Source organism: Bubalus kerabau, chromosome 8, assembly GCF_029407905.1.
Source record: "Bubalus kerabau isolate K-KA32 ecotype Philippines breed swamp buffalo chromosome 8, PCC_UOA_SB_1v2, whole genome shotgun sequence".
Taxonomy (NCBI): Eukaryota; Metazoa; Chordata; class Mammalia; order Artiodactyla; family Bovidae; genus Bubalus; species Bubalus kerabau.
Genome location: NC_073631.1, coordinates 115,963,108 through 115,968,481, shown reverse-complemented (window position 1 = coordinate 115,968,481; position 5,374 = coordinate 115,963,108).

Here is a 5,374-nt window from a genome sequence, read left to right as displayed (position 1 = left end):
CTTTTTCCTATGCTGTTCCCCAGCTCACATCTCTGCTACCATCCTCTGGTCTGGAATGCTCTCTGATTATTAACATCCTTCAAGATCCAGTTCAAACATTATCTACTTTACAAGGTTGACTCTGAAGAAAAAGAAAAAAAATATATATATATATATATATTTACTATATGTGTGTGCACATGCATGCACACATCCACACACACATACACTTTCTTACCAGTTGTGTGCAAGGCTGTCTACCAGTCTTGGGGAATACAAAGAGAAGCAAGTCACTGTCCTTGCCCAGAGATGTACCCAGTGCAAAGGGCCAGAGTAGGAGACGAGGACTGACATTGGACAAGGCTCACAAACTCTATAGGCTGTTCATGCCCACAACTCCCTTTGGAGGAAGGTAATCTGTGGTAGATCAGGTGGTCTGGTATTCCCATCTCTTTCAGAATTTTCCACAGTTTATTGTGATCCACACAGTCAAAGGCTTTGGCATAGTCAATAAAGCAGAAATAGATGCTTTTCTGGAACTCTCTTGCTTTTTCCATGATCCAGCGGATGTTGGCAATTTGATTTCTGGTTCCTCTGCCTTTTCTAAAACCAGCTTGAACATCAGGAAGTTCACGGTTCACATATTGCTGAAGCCTGGCTTGGAGAATTTTGAGCATTACTTTACTAGCATGTGAGATGAGTGCAACTGTGCGGTAGTTTGAGCATTCTTTGGCATTGCCTTTCTTTGGGATTGGAATGAAAACTGACATTTTCCAGTCCTGTGGCCACTGCTGAGTTTTCCAAATTTGCTAGCATATTGAGTGCAGCACTTTCACAGCATCATCTTTCAGGATTTGAAATAGCTCAACTGGAATTCCATCACCTCCACTAGCTTTGTTCATAGTGATGCTTTCTAAGGCCCACTTGACTTCACATTCCAGGATGTCTGGCTCTAGGTCAGTGATCACACCATCGTGATTATCTGGGTCGTGAAGATCTTTTTTGTATAGTTCTGTGTATTCTTCACACCTCTTCTTAATATCTTCTGCTTCTGTTAGGTCCATACCATTTCTGTCCTTTATCAAGCCCATCTTTGCATGAAATGTTCCCTTGGTATCTCTAATTTTCTTGAAGAGATCTCTAGTCTTTCCCATTCTGTTGTTTTCCTCTATTTCTTTGCATTGAAAGCTGAGGAAGGCTTTCTTATCTCTTCTTGCTATTCTTTGGAACTCTGCATTCAGATGCTTATATCTTTCCTTTGCTCCTTTGCTTTTCACTTCTCTTCTTTTCACAGCTATTTGTAAGGCCTCCCCAGACAGCCATTTTGCTTTTTTGCATTTTTTTTTTCCATGGGGATGGTCTTGATCTCTGTCTCCTGTACAATGTCACGAACCTCATTCCATAATTCATCAGGCACTCTATCTATCAGATCTAGGCCCTTAAATCTATTTCTCACTTCCACTGTACGCAGGTCAGGAAGCAACAGTTAGAACTGGACATGGAACAACAGACTGGTTCCAAATAGGAAAAGGAGTACGTCAAGGCTGTATATTGTCACCCTGCTTATTTAACTTATATGCAGAGTACATCATGAGAAACGCTGGACTGGAAGAAGCACAAATTGGAATCAAGATTGCCGGGAGAAATATCAATAACCTCAGATATGCAGATGACACCACCCTTATGGCAGAAAGTGAAGAGGAACCAAAAAGCCTCTTGATGAAAGTGAAAGTGGAGAGTGAAAAAGTTGGCTTAAAGCTCAACATTCAGAAAACTAAGATCATGGCATCCGGTCCCATCACTTCATGGGAAATAGATGGGGAAACAGTGGAAACAGTGTCAGACTTTATTTTTTTGGGCTCCAGAATCACTGCAGATGGTGACTGCAGCCATGAAATTAAAAGACGCTTACTCCTTGGAAGGAAAGTTATGACCAACCTAGATAGCATGTTCAAAAGCAGAGACATTACTTTGCCAACAAAGGTCCGTCTAGTCAAGGCTATGGTTTTTCCTGTGGTCGTGTATGGATGTGAGAGTTGGACTGTGAAGAAGGCTGAGTGCCCAAGAATTGATGCTTTTGAGTTGTGGTGTTGGAGAAGACTCTTCAGAGTCCCTTGGACTGCAAGATCCAACCAGTCCATTCTGAAGGAGATCAGCCCTGGGATTTCTTTGGAAGGAATGATGCTAAAACTGAAACTCCAGTACTTTGGCCACCTCATGCGAAAGGTTGACTCACTGGAAAAGACTCTGATGCTGGGAGGGATTGGGGGCAGGAGGAGAAGGGAACGACAGAGGATGAGATGGCTGGATGGCATCACTGACTCGATGGACATGAGTCTCAGTGAACTCCGGGAGTTGGTGATAGACAGGGAGGCCTGGCATGCTGCGATTCATGGGGTCGCAAAGAGTTGGACACGACTGAGCGACTGAACTGAACTGAACTGAACTGAATCCGTGGTAGATCTCTCTACATAAAGCTGCTGGCAATTTTGCCAAGTACAAAATGTTAGCCTAGCAGTGCTCTTCTGGCCTCCAACCAGCTTTGGGGGCCTTGGCTTTTGACTCAGCTTAAAAGGGGCACCGCCTATTAGATGAAAGAACCAACCTAATCAGATCCTCTCTCCTGGGAAGAATTCACACAGATGGTCACTGGAGGCCAGGCTGCATCTGCCCCCGTGCTGTTCTCCTCCTCCACAAGGCAGGTGATGGGTCCCATCTTGGAAGCACTGGGACCCCGAGGGGACACATCACCACTCTGTTTCCTTGAGAATGAAGAAGCCCCTTCTCCAAGGTAATCTGGGAGCTGATTGACACATGGTGTCATGAGAACATAAGCAAGCTAGTATGTGTGTTAAGTCGCTTCAGTCATGTCCAACTCTTTGCAACCCTGTGGACTGTAGTCTGCCAGGTTCCGCTAGCCATGGGATTCTCCAGGCAGGAATACAGGAGTGGATTGCCCTGCCCTCCTCCAGGATCTTCCCAACCCAGGGACCAAACCTGAGTCTCTTATGTCTCCTGCATTGGTAGGCGGCTCTTTACCCATAATGCCACCTGGGAAGCCCAAGCTAGTACATGGAGTCACCATCAGACAGGCCACAGTGAGAGGAGCAGACCCAGTAGTGTTCAGCTGGGTCCAGTATCAAAGCAGATGAGTGCAAAAGAAAGCCCAGACCCAGGAAGGTTTGCAGAATAACCTGATGTAATCTGGGTCTACATGTGAGCAAGGAGAGCCGGGGAGAGGCTGGCAGATGGGCCCAAGTAAATAATAGAACCAGTAAATAATAGAACTTTCACGTCCTAGAACCCGAGTTCTCCCCACAGTAACACATTGCACAAGTCCCAACCTAGACAAGACTTGGCTAGGTTCTGATGGCCTTTTTTTAAAAAAATCAAGGACTTTTCTGTGAAGCTAAGGAAGCTTCAGACAGCATCCCTTGTGTCACTTGTGTACAGACTTTTTAAAACTTGGAATTTGGTGAAGGTTTTTTTCTTCATATTCCCCAATTATACAAGCTTCAGGTGTGCACCCTTGGTACAGGGGATGGGTTATTTGGGAAGGAAAGATGATATGGAAGAAAAGCTAAAAGGAAAAGAAAAAGAAAAAAATAAAAAAAGGCAAAGGACCCCGGGCAAGATTCCAGAACATTCTCCTGCAGTGAGTGGGTCGACTTTGCCTGCTCACGAATTTCCTCCAAAAGGCCAAAGGATGCAGGGGCTCCAATTGGGAAACCTTTATCCCTCATCACACTCCCACATTTGAGAGCCAGGGTCGGAGGGTGGGGCGCTCATCAGAAACCAGCTGGGCTAGTATGAGTGAGAAAAAGAAAGCCAGGCACCGGAAAAGACCTCCCGCAAAGGCAACACTGTGAGTAAAGTGTCGCCTCCCCACCCCCGCTCCTCCTGGGGAGATTCCACTTCCGTACACAAAGTACGCATGCGGGATGACCCCCTTGCGGTATGTTCAGCTCCAGGTGATGGTGAGAAAACAAAGGCACCTTAAGGCCCGGGGCGGCCAGAGCCGCAGCCCTGCGGAGTACCGAGCACGTGGTGCGCAGGTCCCTCTCCGCCCAGAGTCCGGTTTAGAGGAAATGCTGGGCGGCAATGCATCTGCACGGCCACATGGGGGCGTCAGTCAAAGGCGCTTTCTGTCCGCCCGCTCCGGTTCGCCTTTAGAGTTTTGCGACTTATTTTTCTCTCCTCGTTTAAAAAAATACTATTCTTGTTATTACAAAATATTTTTAAAACATTACTGTCGTTACTACAAAACGTAAAGCATCTAAGTTAGAAAATGCATAAAAATGGCTTGTGGTCTGATTGTTAGAGAACTACTTAGACCATATGCTTCCAAACCTTCCAATGATTATCTACGTAATCATGATATACCTAATATATATTATATACATAATATATAAAATCATATAACCATCCTTGACAGACTTCTCTTAAAGTGTCATGAACATCTTCCCTTACCACCTTTTTGAGCGAAATAATTTCAGGTATTGGTGTTGTGTTCCGTTGTCCATTGCATTAAAAAAAACATTTTTATAGGTCACCCACACGTTAGAGAAAGCTGCAAGTGCTGCCTACCGGGATATAGTGAACTATATTCCTATTGCTGGAAGGACGTTTTTCATTTCAACTCGAAGGTGAACAGGAGGGACGGCTGGCCAAGGAAGTGAACACGCAGAAGCCCCGAGCACGGGGGCCAGGACCCAAAGCCGCAGAGGCGACGTGGCTGCTGCCCCTGGAGAGACGGCGCGGGCCTCCAGGGGCTGGCGTGGGGTGGGGGGTGGGGGGGCGGCTGCTGTCGCCGCGGTCACCAGGCGGGGGGGGGGGGGGGGAGGGGGCCCGGCTGGTCCCTGCAGCGGGGAGATTCTTGTCGGTCACTGAGCCCCTCGGGGCGCAGGGGGACGGAAGCCCGAGACGCTCGCGGCCCCGCGGGCAGGTCGAACGCTGCGTCCAGGCGACGACTCTGCGCGCGCGCCCGGCCGCGGCCGGTGGGTCCTGGCGTCGGGGAATCTGGGGATCGGGGTGTCGGCGGAGTGGCGGGCCAGTTGGCCGGTAGATCGAGGGAGCCGGAGAATCGGCGGGCCGGTGGATCGGGCGGCCGGTGAGTCGGTGGGTTGGCGGGGGCCGGGGGTTGGGGTGAGGGGGAGTGTGGGCAAGTCGGCGGGGCAGGGGTTGGGGGAGTTGAGGGCTCGCTGGGCCGGCGGGCCGGGCAGCGTCTGGGGGCTCGGCAGACAGGCGGGCCGTGGGGCGGGGCGGGGCGGGGCGGGGCGGGGCGGGCGCCGCGCCTGCCGTTCGCCTCTCCGGGCTGCAGGTGGGGCTGTGCGGCCGCGCTGCCTCCAGGAAGCCTCACGGGCCTGCGCCGGCTCCCAGGATGCAGTGTGGACCG